At 41.2% G+C, this 18,999-nt stretch overlaps 1 pseudogene; it reads left to right on the forward strand.

Moving 5' to 3' along the window:
* Nucleotides 1-3,111: 3,111 nt before the first annotated feature.
* Nucleotides 3,112-3,981, forward strand: LOC122226148 (annotated as a pseudogene).
* Nucleotides 3,982-18,999: the final 15,018 nt, after the last annotated feature.

Genomic DNA, 18,999 nt, shown 5'->3' on the forward strand with positions numbered 1-18,999 from the left:
CCCAAGGTGAAGCAAGTATTTAACAACTGAGTGAGGAGGAGAAGCCAGTAAAAAAAATTGAGAAGAAAATGTCAAAGATGAAAGAAAACCAAGTTGCTATCCAACAGCCAATGTCTTTCTTCTTTGCTGACAGAACAGATTTGAGACATGGAGATGGCTTGGTATTAAAAAGATAAATCCTCTCTGTAGTCCCTGTGGCTGAGTTGTGGTTGATTTAAACCAGACATAATCTCATGCCACTCTGCCCGAAGATTGTACCAGTTGTGGGCTCTGACCAATGAGAAAAAATGGCAAAGGATGTAGTGAGTGGGGAATTCATGGAAGGCATTTTTCTTTCCTTTATTATAAAAAAAGAACAAGAAGAACTTCATGCATGGTGCCACTGCGTATCCCCAACCCCCCTTTACTGTTATGAACTTAGACATGGTGTCAGAGCAATGTCAGGCATCCTAAGGCTGAGAGAAAATGAAATGGGGGTGATAACTCAACAGTAGAGGATAGCGAAATTAAAAACGAAAAGTGTCCATGTTGCCGATGACATAGCTGGGCTGCTTAGCTGCTCTGGAACTACCTCCTTCTACTGTTTTTGTTAAGTGAGATGATAAATACCCATGCTACTTAAGCCACAGGTAGGGGATTCTGTCACTTGCAGCTGAATGTATTTCCAGGTGTTAATTAGTGCATGTTGTGTAGTGACATTGTGTTGTGTAGACCTGGAGTTAGATAGATGTGGTTCAGATAGATAGTGTTTAACTTTGGACATTTTGTGTGTTTCCTCATCTGCAAAATGGAGATAATAATAGTATCTATCCCAAGAACTCTCCTATACTGTTGATGGGAGTGTAAATTAGCAAAACTACTCTGTAATTTGGCAGGATTTACTAAAACTGAAAATGCATGAAGCCTAAAGCCCCACCATTCTCCTTCTAGGTAAATCTTAGAGAGACTCTTGCCCAATGCATTGAGGGACATATACAAGATTACTCATTGAAGCGTTTTTTGTAATAGGAAAGAATTAACAACAGGGAGAAATACATAGATATCTATCTATACATAGATTCTATCAGGGGGAAATATATAGATAAGCTATAGTATATCCATATGATAGTATACCATGGAGCAGTTTAAACAGATGAACTAGCTCTCTCTATATATATCAACATGGATGGGTCTCAGAAACATAATGCTGAATAAAAAAAGCAAATTGCAGAGTTAGACATGCAGTATGATCCATTTATATATATTTTAAAAGCAGACACTACACTACATATTTTTGTGGATCTGTAAGTCTATGGAGAATAGATTGGAACAACATATATTCGATACACTCAGGAATGAGGGATAAAGAAGATAAGAAAAAATAGGGGTCATGTCTAGACAGATGATTATATCATGCCAGTAACGGGAAAGAATGACTGACTGAATCAATTCAATTCTGTGCATCTGCAGTTCAACCTTAGAAACAAAATAAAACAAAACAAAACATAATAGTATCGCTCTTCTAGGATTAAATGACATCATATATCAGTGGCTCACAGTAAGGGCTTAACAAATGGTGGTCATCATCATTATTATTATGTCCACTTGCTGTCTCTGCCTTTTTGCTTTCTATAGGCTCTTTCTATTACAACAATCTTAGATGGGGAGTTTGGTTGGGTACTACACTCTGGGCCTAAATGTCCAATTCCCATTTATTGTTTGGAGGCCTATAACAGCAAAAGGCTTGGTTTCAGCCAGGTGTTGATGTGCATTAAGACTACTCTAATGGGTTAAAAAAAAAAGTGCTATAAGGCCCACCCAATGGCAGCCCCAACCTACTGATGTCCCAAATAACCACAAAGAGGGGAACACCTTGCTCTTGTGACTCCTTGCATTTTGCATACATGGCTTGTTTAATCAGAACTAGATTGAGCAAAACAAGAAATTTACTGATGCATGTGAAAATTGGAAATTTCAAGAAAAGAACTGGCTTCAACTTTTTCAACCGAATTGGAGGATTTCCACTGCCTTGTACCTACCTACATCTGCTATTTCCACGGCTGAGATTTCTGTTGCTTGCAGTGCTTACTTCCAGATACCTGTTTTGAACCAGTCCTGCAAGCTACTGGAAGAAGCTCTGAATCATCTAGGTGGAAAAAGGAAGTTAGTGGAAGCATACTCAATAGCTCACAGAATTAAAGGAAATGCTGAGAGCCATGTGTTGGGAAGAAAGGGAAGGAGGGAGCTATAGGGTCTCACTGAGGAATACATTCTCTTTCCTTAGTTGTGACATAGGAATAGTACAGCTCCACCTACCTAGAGTCCCTCTGTCATTCTCCCTGAAGAAAGAGTCTGGTGGATTAATTCGTGATGGGGCACCTTGTAATCGACTGTCCTATTAAGACTCCATAGAATTGGAAGGAGTAGTCGCCCCAAAGACAAGCTACTTCCAATACAAGGGGAAGGATGCTGGCTAGCAAAAATGACAAATGTCTACTACACTGTTAAATATTGTTTAGGAATTCCAAAAGTCATACATGGAAAGATAAGATATTACAACTTCATTATCTGCTTGTTTAATGACTTGGGGAACTAACTTCACAATTCTTTTCTTTTCTCTCTTTCGTACTGGCAAAGTGGGGTTCATGACACATACTCCTTTCTTAGGTCACCAGATGTAAGTCTCAATAAATTTATACTAACTCTGAGCTGGAAAGGGTCTCAGATCTCTTAAGGTATTGATTCTCAATCTTGCCGTGGCTGCGCATTAAAGTAACCTGGAACACTATTTTAGAATGCACACACCCAGAAAGCCTGATTTAATTGGTCTAGGAGGGAGAATTGGGGCATCAGTACCTTCCTTCCTTTCTTTCTTCCTTCCCTCCTTCCTTCCTTCCTTCCTTCCTTCCTTTCTTTTCTTTGTATTTCTTTTCTTTGTCTTTCTTTCTTTCTTTCTTTCTTTCCTTTGTATTTCTTCTTTCTTTCCTTCCTTCTTTCTTTTCTTTGTCTTTCTTTCTTTCTTTCTTTCTTTCTTTCTTTCTTATCAGTATATTTAAAAAGTTCCCAGGTCAGACCTGGGAGTAACTCAGTTGCTTGGTGGTTCCATATGTCTGTCCATCTCCAGGTGCCATCATGGCAAATATGGTCTGTCAAGTGCTCCTGGGTTCCTGCCTCACTATCCTGTCCCAGTCTCTCATGCACTCGAAGGTGCTCATCCACGTGGGATATAAGCCTCTTCTTCCAACAATAGAATGAAATATTTGGGGGCAGCAAGTATGTCAGTTTCCTGTCTGTTTTATCATGTTCAGCACATTGGGAGCATTGATGGGAAGCATGAGTTGTTCACAGATTCTAAGACTGTGTTCAGGAGTCCTTGGAACTGTGGTCTATGGTAAAGTTTTACAGGATTTAGGCCCTGGAAATGAACAGAAAGAAGTCACACCTTCCTTTGACCAAGTTATGAATGATACAACTCAGGAGAGATGACGGTTCGTTCTGCTGCTACCCTTATCATAAATCCCTTCCACATGACCAACTCTGAGATCTATGGTACAATTCATTGGCAGAGAATCCAAGTACTGTGGACTTTGTGACCCCATAGTAACCTTCTATTGTGAAGAGGGCATCCTAGGATTTTTTGTGGGTTTTATTCCTCAACTCCTAGGTGACATCATTTCCTTGTGGCTTTATAACTCACTGCTCTGTTACCTATGCACTAGACAGTGGGGTTTCTACCATGAATGAAATGAAGTTATTCCCAAGCTGTCATAGGACTTTTTACCAGTATGTTGAGCTACTCCTTTGTGCTTGTCTCTAATCTTGTGGCTGTCAACAACTGGGGGCTTTCTTGGATCCCCTCGTTACTCCCCAGTGTATATTTCTTGGATAGATAGCTAGTACATGCTACAAAAAGAGGGAAATATGAGCTGATGAAATAGCTTGTCTTTCCAGAAGGTCCCCTTTGGAAAGAGTTATTGTCGTGACTTGAGAATGTTAATTTGAAGCTGTGGGGCAGGGACAGTGATATTTCTATAGTTCCAGATGCAGAGAATTATGGGAGATAACGTTGATTTCCCTCCCATGAGTGGTATTCTTTTTTAAATAATTATTTAATCTTGGAAAATAAAAATAAAAAGTTCCCAGGTCATTCTAATATGCAGCCAAGGTTGAGAAGTCCTGGGATAGACTTAGAGATAGTTTGTTCTTATTCTACTGTCCTCCTATGGAAAGTCCCTCTGTATCTCTGAAAGGTGACTGTCAGCTTGTTTTAATTCCAGTGAGGAGAGGATCTTAGTCTGCTCAGGCTGTGATAATAAAACACTGTCGGCTGGTGGCTTAACAGAAGTTTATTTTCTCACAGGTCTGGAAACTGGGAAGTCCAAGATCAAGGTTCTAGCAGGGATCAGTTCCTGGTGAGAGCTCTCTTTCTGACTTGCAAATGGCTGCTTCCTTGCTGTGTCCCTTCCACGGAGAAAGGGGAACAAGCTCTCTGATGCCTCTTCTTATAAGGACACTAATCCTATTGGATCAGGGCTCCACCCTTATAACCTCATTTAAGCTTAATTGCTTCAATAAAGGCTCTCTCTGCAAATACAGTCACATTGGGGTTTGAGGTTTCCACATATGAATCTGGGGTCAGGGGAAACACATTCAGTCCTTATCAATGAGGTCACAGCTAATTAGGTTGTAAGGTGACTCAAGTTGTAGAAAGCTCTTCATATTAAGCACAAGCCTTTCTCTTCCTAAATTTTCCCTACCTCTTGGGTCTTAATTCTGCAGCAAGGGTTAAGAGAACAGGGAGGCATCTAAGACAAGAACAACTATTTTTGCATGCATTACGGTCTCTGGAGCCTCAGGAGAATATTGTGAGCAAGATATCATTATCCCCAGTTTATAGATCAGAAGACTGATACCAGAGAGGATGAGTCATCTGCCTAAATTCATAAAGCTGATTAGTGGCAAAATGAGAATTCACACCCAAGCCTTTCTCCTTCCTAAGCCCGGCTCTTTCCAGCACTGTGCTGAAGTGATTTCTATACAACAGCCCCTAGGATATATGAAGGTAAAGTTGACTGACTCCTGAGAACATGCCTTGTTTGTCCAAATTCTGCTTGTGCTATTGCTTGTTTTTGCTTTTCTATTTCTCCCTTTCTCCCCTTTATTTCATCCATCTATTACCTACTCTTCATTCTAGCTCTGATTTACTTCTTTCACCTCATAATCTTATTTTTCCTCAATGTCTTTCCTGGAATTCCTTTCATTTTACAAACTGTAGTATGGATCAAACTTTAGCATGTGTAGGAATCATGCAGAAATATTCTGATACAGTAGGTGAAGTGGGGCCCAAAGGTGTGTACCATGGTTTGTGTATAATGTGTTTACAATTTTTTTATACCTGCTCTCCTTCCCCACCCCCATTTTTTTGCAACAGCCTTTCTCTTTCTTTTTTTAGGAAATGATTTTAGCCCACTCTGTGTGATTCTGGTGTCTGTCAGTCATGTGGTCCCATGTAATCTACCATAGGAATCGACACAGGAGTTAGAACAGCATGTCAGAATGTGTACACCATTTCTCTGGACACAGTGATTGGTCTGCTTGTCACTTAGCACCTGATCCATGAAGAGCCAATCAGAATCTTTTCTCAGGATTGCCATGGATGCAGGGAGAAAAAGAGTTCTTTTCCTTGATGTTGCTGACTGTTAGTGATGCTGATGGCCATCTTTGTTCTCACACAAATAGTCTACCTGGGAGTGAAGTGAACACAAAGGAAAGGAGAATGTAAAGGTTAAGAGTGAGAGGGACCAGTCTTGATGGCACTGCATCTAGATTTGCTGAAGGCTGTTTCTCCCTTAGGTTGCCCATTCCCTTGAGTCAATAAATACTGTTTGGTTTAAGCTTGTTACAGTTGGGTTTTACCTTCTTGCAACCACACTTAAGCTATAAAACATGTCCATTTTAGGCGTGCCTGGGTGGGTCAGTCAGTTAAGCATCTGACTTCAGCTCAGGTCATGATCTCATGGCTTGGGTGTTCCAGCCGTGCATCAGGCTCTCTTCTCTCAGTGCAGAGCCTGATTCGGATCCTCTGTCTTCCTATCTATGTGTGTTTGTGTCTCTCTCTACACTCCCCCACCCCCACTGCTTGCGTTCTCTCTCTCTCTCTCTCTCTCTCTCTCTCAAAAATAAACATTTTTTTAAATGTCCATTTTATCCAACACTGCAATCAATACCTGCTCACAAAATAGGCACAGAGAGATTTCTCACTGTACATTTACTTTCCTGGGTCTCCAAATTGGCTGAAATACCACAACTCTTGCTGGAAATTCATGCAGAAACTGCTTTGGAATCTGTCTTTGATTCCTGGTCTTCAGCAGATACCAAGATGGGAATAGTGGTTAAGAATCCAGGCTTCAGGTTGGGCAGAAGTGGGTTCAAATTATGGCTTTACAACTTGCTACTAAGCTGCAAATTCTCTGAGGCTCAATTTTTTTTTTCCCATTTGTAAAATGAGGGTAACATTATTTATGAAGCAATTATCACTTTGGTCTGATCCATTCCTCCTGCTCACTGTTTTTTCCCCCTATAACTGAACATGTACCTCTGGCCCATAGTGGGCATTGTCTCAGGGAGGGCCATCAATAGTACCTTTGTTCCAGCGGAGTCAAATTAAACTCTGCTTGGAATTCAAATTGTCAGTGAAAACCCACAGAAGTAGAAGGCAGTGTAGGTAGAGTCATCTGATGATAGGGCCACAGACGGAGAAGAGAACCGAGAGCTGCGGCTGAGTGCCTCAGAGTGTTGTCCTTTCTGTCTTTCGTAACCCTGTTTGTGCAGCTCTTCTGATTCATGAGCCAGTCCAGAGGCCTACTCATAAATCTGTTTTTGGTTATGTGGGATCCAACTAAAGAGCCTTAATGAATCACTCCACCTCAAAAGGTAGCTCTGAAGAGCAACTGGGTGGCTTAGTTGGTTAAGTGTCCACCTCTTGATTTTGGATCAGGTCATGATCTCATGGTTCATGAGATCGAGCCCCGGGTAGGGCTCCATGCTGACAGTGCAGAGCCTGTTTGGGACTCTTTCTTTCCCTCTCTCTCTGCCTCTCCCTTGCTTGCATGCGCACACATACACTCTCTCAAAATAAATAAACTCAAAAAATAAAGTTAGCTCTGAGAATTAAATAAAATAATACATGTGAGGTAATTCACTCAGTACTGGGGATATAATAAATGTTTAATAAATGTTTACTAGTATTCCAGCTTGACTTCCTGACCGGTGAATCCTACATGGTTAAATAAGTACCCAGAAGTCAGCTATGTGGAGTTTCCCATGTGAGAAGAAGTTTGACTCTGAACTGGAGACTATATATCAGTGTCTACTCTTATACCTTTGGGTAGGGTAAGAATTAGATGGAAAGATTCTGATTCAGAAGGTCAGGGGTGGGAAAGTCAAATTTGAAATTACCAATTATTTTCTCTATCCATGGTGTGTTAATTCATATGGTAGTTTTCTTCTGATTGGAAGATACATGAAACTCCCATTGTTTCTCAGTATTGGGTTCTAGAAGCAGATTGGTCTTTGAAAAGACAGAGCCCCACAAATTGATTTCATATGTATTACATGTTTTAAATCAGTCCCTTGGTAGTAGACTGAATAATGGACCTCAGAGATGCCAGTCCTAATTCCTGGAACCTGTAAATGTTAACTTATCAGGAAAAGGGGGTCTTTGCAAATGTGATTTAGTCAAGGATCTTAAGATAGAGAGATTAACCAGTATTATATGGGTGGGCCCAATTTGCTACAATGTCCTTATAAGAGAGAGGCAGACGGAATTTACACCCACACCCAGAAAAGAGGGGTATGTGAAGACAGGCAGAATCAGAGTGATGTGACCACAAGCCAAGACATACTGACAGCCACCAGAAACTGGAAGAGTCAAGGAAGGGATTCTCTTGTAGAGCCTCCAGAGGGAGTGTGGCACTGCTGATGATTTGATTTTTGCTTAGTGAAACTGATTTTGGATTTCTGGCCTGCAGAACTGTGAGAGAATAAATTTCTGTTGTTTGAAGACACCAAATTTGTGATAATTTGTTACAGCAGCTGCAGGAAACAAATACACCATCTTAAATACATTTGTCAAATGTATTGAAAATCTGTCTAACCAAAAGCTATAAAAGACAGAAATTTTATTCTATTTATGTAAGTTATTTGGCACATTCTATCCTGCAAACTTACCAAAAAGCTGAGAAAAGTTGTTCTTATTCTTTTTCTGCACCCAAAGTGGGGCATGAACTCACAACCCCAAGATCAAGAGTCATATGCTCTACCAACTGAGCCAGCCAGGTGTTCCCAAGAAAAGTTGTTAATGCAAAGATTCAACTCCTTCTGTGGTATCATGTGCAGACCACCCCCAACTGAATGATTTTTTTTAACAGGCACACAGGTTGCTCTACTTCTGATGCAGTTTCCATTGCTCCTGGGTCTTAGTTGCAAAGCTCTTTGGCCCCTTCTGAAGAGAAGTAAAAGAATATGGCTGACCGCAGATAACAAGCCCTTTCCCCCTCACTTCTCCAGGAGCAAGAGACTGGTTCATTGCACAATGGCCTTCACATATCCCTTCTCTCCCCAAGGGATGAGGTCAAGTGAGGTCAAGCGTCTTGCGGGAAAATAAAGAACATTACTAAAGACTTCTTTCATTTCTCTCCTCTTATGGCAATGATCATTTTAATGTTTCTAATACTTTAAAAATATTGTACAAATATTTGTAAAAAATACAGAAGAATGTATAGTAAATAGTTCAAGTTCCTCTCTCCACAACTTCCCATTATACTCCCTTCCATATATTTAACCATGGTAAAATGTTTCTTTCCAGGAATTTCTTTAAATGCCTGTGTACTCCAATGGCATGTATGTGCCTGTATGTGAACTTGTACACATAGACACAGAGGCTTTTTGGTTTTTTGTTTTAATCTGATATCAATAATTGGAAAAGGCCAATTGCTGAATCAAAGCAACTCTGTTATGCCAAGATCAGGGCCATGGTTCAAAAATCTAGAACACTGACACTCAAGCTGGAGACGTTTGGGTAGATGCTATTTAAGCTTTTGAACCCTTGACTTCTTTGAATCCTCCTGGTTCACAGAAGTGATCGCCCATCTCCATTAAAAGCCAGCACTCTTTCCTTCTTGAGGACCATTAAGATGTCTTTCCCTGCATGCAGAATGTGCCTTCCTCATGATCTGCCCCCATTTTTCTTTCTGGTCATTAGGCCTATATCATTAGGGTTAACTTTCAACATAACATAGTTGGGGGACATGCTGGGCCTGATAAGGAAGGAAAGAGACTTACCTAAAGGAGTTATACGACCTAATTATAATGTATTGGTAGTAGCTGAGGGAGTATTACAGAAACTGGATTCTGAGGCCACTCCATCACGCAGGCAGAACAGTTGGATAAAGGAGAGTTTACGGATTTGTGGACACTTCCCAAAATATAAGATTTAACAGCCTGTCAAAGATCTGAGGAGACAGTATGAACTCACCACTAGTATGGATGCTAGAAACATGGAAAAAAGGTGGCTCATGCTAGATGAAGGTGAAATGCCAAAATTGCTATGGTAGACAGTGGAGAAAGGGATTAAATGCCCAGGGAAATGGGCATGCTTAAATGGATATATATGTAAGGCTAAAAAGACACCAGATGATTATGTACCCTGGAAAGGACTAATGGGCACATCATTCCCAAGGTCATAAGTAATGCACTCACGGGAGGGGCAACAGCATCACTAAAAGGTTCAGTGAGGAAAGTCCTTGATAAGACAGGGTTAACATTAGGAAAGATTACAGAATTAGGAAAGTGGGAAAGTTACAGAATTAGGCTCAATAATAGCAATAGGGATGTTAGGACTCCAAAACAATACAGAGTAGGTAATGCCACTTAACTGCCAGAAGCAAGATGGATGTAATTTTCTTAATGAGTGGCAGAGTCATAGGGTACCTAAGGGGGCCTGATCTGCAGAAAAATAGAGATGGTTAATGGACACAGTATGCCTAGGGGCAAAGTAGATGGGCACCCAATAAGGGTACAACTCAGCTTATACGGTCGGAAGAAAAAGAGATGGATGGACACTAAATTGAGGGCAATTATATGCTTTGATGTCTTGCTATGATGCTGGACCTGAATTGTTTTTCAGGTGTAGAACCCATTGACTGAATAGTCACTTATAGTTAGTTATCACAAACATTTTGGAGACTGTGGGAAACAAAGGTCTCAGTTAATATAGATCTTCAGATACTCAAAGTATCATCATGGTTTTCCAGAATGGAGGCTTGTGGAGTTTCGACCAAGGTCCTGCTTACAGTGAAACTACTGGATCTACTGATCTGCCCAACAGTCATTTTCATGATCTCCAAATGTGTAATTGGGATTGACCTATGTCGTAGTTGGCATAACTCCAACTTTGTGTTCTTGGCCCTTGGGGTATGGGCTGTCATAATGGGGAATCCCTAGTAGAAGACTCTGAAAATATTTCTTCATCCCCCCAGTCCCATCTAAGAACCAAAACCAATATCACAACCCCAGATAGGGAGATGGCAAAAGTTAAGGCTATAACTTTTGTAGAAATGGGGGACTCTACCGTATCTCCATTTAATTTGACCACCTGGCCCCCAGAAGAAGTAAGATGGCTCTTGGAAAATGATAGTTTATGGCAAACTTAAATGAATTGTCTCCCTAATTGCAACCATGGTACTATGTATGATTAATATATTTGCTAGAATAAATTAACATTGTTTCAGGTACATGACACATGCCAATTAAGTTGGCAAATATACTCTTTTATACTCTGATTAAAAAATAGCATCAGAAACAGTTTGCATTTACATAGAGTAAATAATACATTTCTACAGTTTTTCCCAAAGCTATGTTAATTCTATGTTTTCTATAAGAATATAGGCCAAAATGATCTGGACCATCTGGGCATCTCAGAGAACTTCACATTGATCCATTATATCAATGATGTTATGCTAATTGGAGCTAATGAATAAGATTGGTTAGCATGCTGGAGGACTTAGTAAGACACATGCATTCCATGCAAGATGAACCCTATAAAGAATAAGAATCCTGACACATAAATAAAATGTTGTAGTCTTTTTTTTTTTTTTTTTTAGAGAGAGAGGCAGAGGGGAGGGGTGGGCAGAGGGTGGGAGGGAGAGAATCCCAAGCAGGCTCCATGCTCAATGCAGAGCCCAATCCAGGGTTCAATCCCACGACACTGAGATCATGACCTTGAGCTGAAATCGAGTTGGACACTCAACCAACTGAACCACCCAGACACCCCAAAATTTTGTAGTCTTGAGGTCAGTGGTGTGCTAGGGCATACCTTCCAAAGTAAAAGACAAATCATTATACCTTGACCTCCCACTACTGAGTGGGAACTCCTATCCTTGATAGGTTGCTCTCAGTTCTAGAATCAGCATATTCCACACTAGAGAATACTTATCTAGCTCATATTCCAGGTGATGAGAAATGATGCCAGCCTTCAGTAGGTGCCAGCACAAAAAAGAGTTCTTCAGCAAATTCAAGCTGCAGTGCAAGCAGCCTTGCCACCTGAGCTGTAAGTCCCTGCAAGTCCCATGGTATTAGAGATAAGTGGCAGGAAAGATGCAATGTAGCAGCACGGTTTATGGCAAGTCCCAGTGAGAGAATAACGGTGCAGATTCCCGAGATTCTGGCATAAACAACATTATATACTTAAAAGAAACAAAAACTTCTGGGGTGCTAATGGACATTGGTAGAGATGGAATGCCTGACCAGGAGACACTAAATGACCATGCTTCTAGAACCACCCATTCAGAGCTGGGTTCACGTAAGGTTGATAGAATCCTGTAGCAGTCTATTGTGAGATGAGCACGAGCTCAAGCACGCGAAGGACTAGAGAGCAAAAACAAGCTGCATGAGCAAGTAGCCCGTGACCCTCACCACTGTGCGCCAGCACCTCTTCCTCACCTCACTTTGATCATACTGGGAATCTCTTATCCTCAGCTGACGGAAAAGCAAAATCTACAAGCTTGGTTTACAAATAGAAAAGCTTAGTATGCCAGTGCTTAAAAATGGAAGCAGCCACACTGCAGCCTCATTCGGAAGTGGCTTTGAAAGACACTAGTGAGGGAAAATCCTCCTGATGGGCAGGCGTTTGGGTGATGCACCTGTTTATCCACTTTGTGTGAAAGAAGTGGCTTGAGGTTGCAATATATCAGGACTCACGGGCAGATACACAGAAAAGAGTAAGATTTAAAGAATGGAGCAAGGAGGTGGATGAGCATAGTGGAAGAACAGAGTATGAAAATCTTTCCATTATATGTTAATGCCCTCCACAGCCACTATGACTATCCAAAAACTTATGGAATATTTTATCCCTGAGAAAGGATCCTATATAAAATTGTGTCAGAACACAGAGCCTATTTTACTACAAAAGAGATATGGAAGGGGCACCTGACTGGCTCAGTCTGTACAGCATATGACTCTTGATCCTCAGGTTGTGAGTTCGAGCCCCACGTTGGGCGTAGACATTACATAATAAAGAGAAATTCTTTATTTAAAACTTTTTTCAAGTTTATTTATTTTGAGAGAGAGAGAGAGAGAGAGCAGGGAAGGGGCAGAGAGAGAGAGAGGGAGAGTGAGAATCCCAAGCAGGCTCTGTGCCATCAGCACAGAGCCCAATGTGGGGCTTGATCTCACAAACGACGAGATCATGACCTGAGCTGAAATAAAGACTCAGGTGCTTAACCAACTAAGCCACCCAAGCAACCCACAAATTTTTTTTTTTTTAAAGGAGGTATGAGAGTGGGCTTATGACTACCGGATCCACTGGTCATACCACATACCATTCTAATCAGAAGTGACCTACCTGATAGAGCCTTAAAATGATCTTCTGAGGACACGGTTGAAATGCTAGCTTAGAAGCAGCCCTTTGTAAGAAAAGGTATCCATCCTCCAGAAGACTGAATTAAAAAAAATTTATATGACACTGTATCCCCAAGTAAGATGAATGCATAGGTCCAGTAACTAAGGGATGGAAGTAGGAGAGACCTCAATTACTGTATCTCCTAATGATCCACTAGGGACTTTGTCCTTTTTGGCTCCATAATTGTACACTCTATAAGGTGAGAGGTCTTGGATTCCAAAGGAGGACACTTTTGCAAGGGGACCTAGCAAGCTTCCCATTGAAATATAGACTACAATTGCCACTACAAGTGCTACTAGGCACTTCAGATTCCTTGTGTCCAGGGACTGGCCAACAAAGAGAGGAGTTACCATCTTGGAGGGGGTAACAGGACCTTGGTCTTCAGGAGGCAGTAGAGGTGCTTTTACACAAGCGGTAAATATGTGTGGCATCCAGATAATACACTTGTGTGTGTTTTTGTACTCCTTTGCTCAATTGTAATGGTAAATAGACATGTCAGCAACCCTGGCCTCAAGAGGACATGGTGTCCTGAGACTAATAACACCCCTCAGGTGTGGGAGTCTGGGTAACACCAATAGATAAGTCACCAAAATCAGAAGTAGTGCTGAGGTAAGAGGAATCTAGAACGGATATTGGAGGAGAAAGATGATGAGTATCACGGTCCTAAGACCAGCTCTAGGCAGGAACTGTAATTTGTCCCATTAACCTTTCTCTTCTAAGTTTCTTTTGGGAAGAGAGGTACATTAGAATCCTGGAAGAATCACCCTTCATACATATATGTGTTGTCCTTGAAGAAATGTTTCTGAGTGGCACCAGGAGTGAATAGTAATGGATATGGACATGAGCTACAATGATCCCCTTCGTGAAAAGACTTGCTGTCCTGTTAGCTCCTTCAGACTTGATCTCAGTTGCCTTGCTCAACACCACACCCTTTCCAGGGTATCTTATATCCAATGACTTGTCATGTGAGGGTTTAAAGGCCTAGCCATTTTGGGTTACTATGCAACAACTTTGATTAACTATATATATATTCCAGAGTTCCCAGTGCAGTTACTTAAGACTTTGCTAGAATTCCATTGTAGTTCAACTTCTGTCTCTGCTCAATCATACTTCCTTCCCCTTCTTTCCATGAATGTTGATTTTTTAACAGTTTTCCTTTGCATGAAACTTTATCTCAGAGTGTGCTCCTGGAGCTCAACCTATAATATCAGCCTTGATCCCTACTCTGAAGATGTGAGGAGGGTATCCTCAAAGTGGCACTAGTATGGAATGGGACAGAAGAACTACTGATCAAGGCAAGGAAAGCATATATAGGGAAGCAAGAACGACGGCAGAGTTTGAAGATTTACAATACTGGGGAATTAATCAAACAAATAAAAATGAATAAACTAATTCATTGATTGATTTTGTAAATAAAAGAGGAAGGGTTTTAAAAAAATTTCTAGATCAGAGAATTTTCCAGGTCAGGGAGAAAGGGTAGATAAATGAAAACAACGTTCTTGATTCAAGATCTTGGACAAAGCTGCCTACTTCGTGGTGTCATCTGCTTCTGGAGCCTGAGTATGCTCAGGAATTTCTCAACTTGTGGTCCCTCATAGATGGGGATGGCCTTCTGATGGTCATGGGGGTGATGATCTGGATCTAACTTGTGGCTAATGTGAATCCAAGAAGAGTTTTATTTTGATGACAGTGTACATGGTTAGCAGTACTTCCTCAGGCCTCTCCCAGTGAAGTGATAATGCTTTCTTCTAAAAACTTTGCTGTATACTCCATGTCCTGCGCCTAGAACTCAAGCCGCTGCAGCCCCGCACACATTCGCGTCTGAGACAAACTCCCCAGGGCCCCAGGTGGGTCCCAGCTGGCTCCCGCAGCTGCAGCAAAGTGGCAGGTGCTGTGCCCTGGGGAAGCGAAGCTCGAGGTCGTTCCAGCCCGGGGGTGCCCTCTGGGAGGCCTTCCTGCAGCTCCCCATGTCTGCGCCTCGGGCGACCCCTGGGACATACTCCACCGCAGCTGGCCAGGTGGACACTGAGGGGTCCTCTACCCCTCTGTCCTGGCCAAAAGCCAGGGGAGCTCCGGTCGAGCAAATCTGGAGGGGTCGTCAAACAAGTAAATATAAATTAAGACAGTGGAAGCCAGTTTTCTCACTGTTGGAGAAGTACAAACACAGAAAAGGAGAAAATAAGAATACATTCTTGAGCTTGGTGGGGGAGGCATTGGTGTGAACCCTTGGTTGTTAACATATAGATATAGATAAAGAAATAAAAAATAGATGCAACTGTATGTGTGTGTGCACGTGTGTGCGTGTAGCTGGCTGTGTCTACTGAGAAGGACTGAGCCCAGGGACATGCTGACTCTAAGGAGCATATTTAGTACCCAGATGTGTCTTTGTAATACTATTTTCTACTCAAGGAGCCAGGGCTCGTTGAAGAAGTGGCTGAGGCAGGAAAAGAACAAGATGATCATAAAACATCCTATTGTTCTAGAAGCACGTTTGTTAAGAATTGTGAAGGGCTGGAGAGTTTACTCTATTTGCAGATTAACAGGTTAGCCTGCCATAGTTTCACTGATGCCCACAGAAGACAGGAAACTCAGGCGTCAGGTATAAAGAACTTTCTTGGTTCTGGCACAGCAAGGAGCTTCATGTTTGTGTCAGTGCTCTTGCCCCTCAACCCCTGTGGGGCACAGCACCGAGCACATGCACATGCAGTGAGTCAGGCATGGCTGAGGAGGCCTGAACTTAGGGATCCTGTACACTGTCACTATTTTCAGGAAGCCTGCTCTAAACCCCCCAGTTTGGCCTAAATGCTCTTCTTCTGAATGGCCATCACACCGTGTAATTGCCTCCATCTCAGTACTTATTCAGAGGTAATCAAATAGACTGTAAACTAGTTGATTTGGGGGATTGTGTATCACTAATCTTTGTACTCCTTGTGTTAAGTCCAGTACCAGAAACATAGGAGTTACTCATTTAATGATTTTTGAATGCATTTGAATTGAACTGAACCAATAAAGAAATCACAGTTGGTGTGAAGTTACCAACTGGTGTTATCTGGCCTATCCAGTCCTTATGACCAGGAACGGGTGGTGATCGTGTTAGGGAGGTTTAAAAAGGGCATGGTTAACACATTGCCCACCAGTTAGGGACTAACTACATAAACATGGCACATTCATGCTATGGAATACTCCGCAGTAATTTAAAAACAGAGATGGCTCTATATGTATACTGAAGCAGAAATAAAAATCTACAAAATGTATTAAGATTTGTAAAAGAACATTGAGATTGAGGGTAATATATAAAATAAGTATGACTATACCTATATTTGCTAGTCTGTGCATGTGCATACTTATGTGGGCATATGTATATATGTGTGTGTTTATTTATTTATGTGACAGACTCTGATGTTTTTCCCACCCATTGGCCTTTCTACCTTCTTTCTTGCTGTAATATGTGTTATCCCAGGGCATGAATTATATATGATTGGTTTAAACCATCATGGAAATCCCATTTCTCTTTGACTATAATTGGTCTAGAGGCATGTCATCAAGTTCTGCTCTGTTGAGAACTTGAGGAAAAGACCAGCTTCTTAGGTAAGAGAAAGGCATGAAAAGAAAGTCTTCTTTTAACCACTCCTCCTCCCTTCCTGTTTAGGTATTTTGTGAGATCTATGCTTGGAGTTCCAGCAGCCACTCTATGACCACAATGGGAGACTTGGTTGACATGCGGAGGACAGCCCGGAAGAAAGATAGGAAAAGCCCTAGACCCTTGACTTCACCATAAGCTTCCAGACCAACTAGGGATCACCTACTTCCAGATTGCTCCCAGTTGAAGAAGAATTGTCCTAATGGTTGTCGCTATTGGTTGAGTTTTCTGTCCTGTGCAGCCAAAATTTTTCCATTTTCTATGTGCTATTATTATTTCACAGCATACTATTTGAGCATTCCCCTTTACATTCTTAATTACAAAATGTACTATATATATATTATATATATATATATATATGTATATATATATTATATATATATAATATATATATAATATATATATTCTTGTTCTCTTCAATTTCCTACCTTTTTGCCTTGTATTTCACCCCTATATCCTGCATAAGTTTTCTTACTTTAGTTTTGGACCACCTCCACAAGCAAAACAAGAAAAGAGTCCACACTGTCAAAGACCTGTTGGATTCCCAGTAGAACCAGACCCATCTCTGTTTCCCTTTACCATCCACATAAATTTTCAGATAGCTTTATGGGTTCAATTAATACCTGGGATTTTATAACCCTCTTGTGGATATTTATAAAGCACAAATAGGGGCACCTGGGTGGCTCAGTTGGTTAAGCGTCCAACTTCAGCTCTGGTCACGGTCTCACAGTTGGTGAATTTGAGCCCTACATCAGGCTCTGTGCTGACAGTTCAGAGCCTAGAGCCTGCTTCAGATTCTGTGTCTCCCTCTCTCTCTTCCCCTCCTCTGTCTCTCTCTCTCAAAAATAAATAAACATAAAAAATGTATAAAGCACAAATAATCACAGATATAAAGCTATGATAAACTGAATTATGGTGACTTTCAGACATTTGCCCAAGACTTAGGTGAGTCCAAGGGTCACATTGTATTTGAAATCTCTCATCGGATTCTGATAATTTGCTTACATAAAATTTATCTGGTAGTGCCATAGGGAAAGATCTCAACATGAAGGAAGAAACCTTCACGTACCAAGCACAAGAGATGGGGGGGTGGGTGACTGAGTTGGATGACAGCAGAGTCATAGGAGGACCCAGCATAATTGGCTAATGAGGACATTTTAAAGTCATAATAAAGGTGAACATTGACTCCCTTCATAAATACTCTGCTATATGAAAGAAGTTTGGCTAGAACTTCAGGGAGCTGAGTCTCCACCTTGTCAATTAATATTTGACACTTACAAAGTGGGGTAACGGGATTGTTACCTTGAGGCTCCAAGGCAACTATGCATGTGAAATTACTTAGGAAAAGAAGATTCAGTGGAAGATGTTCACATGGAAGCATAAGCCACTTTTTTTTTTAATTATTAAGCTCAAAGAAGGAGATAGATTTTCCTGACCATACACAGATATTCTCATTTCCCACCCCCCTTTTTTTCCAACATGTAAAACATACAGTAGTAGATTAAAACTTATTTGGCCTCAGGAGTCAGAAAATTTGGATTTACATTTTAGCTGTTAACACTTGCTCACTTTTGTTTTTTGTTTTTTGTTTTTTTTTTTTTTAGTATGAAATTTATTGTCAAATTGGTTTCCATACAACACCCAGTGCCCATCCCAACAGGTGCCCTCCTCAATACCCATCACCCACCCTCCCCTCCCTCCCACCCCCCGTCAACCCTCAGTTTATTCTCAGTTTTTAAAATTCTCTTATGGTTTGCCTCCCTTCCTCTCTAACTCTTTTTTTTCCTCCCCCCCACCCCCATGGTCTTCTGTTAAGTTTCTCAGGATCCACATAAGAGTGAAAACATATGGTATCTGTCTTTCTCTGTATGACTTATTTCACTTAGTATAACACTCTCCAGTTCCATCCACGTTGCTACAAAAGGCCATATTTCATTCTTTCTCATTGCCAAGTCATATCCCATTGCGTATATGGAAACCACAATTTCTTTATCCATTCATCAGTTGATGGACACTTAGGCTCTTTCCATAATTTGGCTATTGTTGAAAGTGCTGCTATAAACATTGGGGTACACGTGCCCCTATGCATCAGCACTCCTGTATCCCTTGGGTAAATTCCTAGCAGTGCTATTGCTGGGTCACAGGGCAGACCAATTTTTAATTTTTTGAGGACGCTCCACAGTTTTCCAGAGCGGCTGAACCACTTTGCATTCCCACCAACAGTGCAGGAGGGTTCCCATTTCTCCACATCCTCTGCAGCATCTATAGTCTCCTGATTTGTTCATTTTAGCCACTCTTACTGGCCTGAGGTGATATCTCAGTGTGGTTTTGATTTGTAGTTCCCTGATGAGGAGCGACGTTGAGCATCTTTTCATGTGCCTGTTGACCATCTGGATGTCTTCTTTAGAGAAGTGTCTATTCA

This window comes from Panthera leo, chromosome C1, assembly GCF_018350215.1.
Source record: "Panthera leo isolate Ple1 chromosome C1, P.leo_Ple1_pat1.1, whole genome shotgun sequence".
Taxonomy (NCBI): domain Eukaryota; kingdom Metazoa; phylum Chordata; class Mammalia; order Carnivora; family Felidae; genus Panthera; species Panthera leo.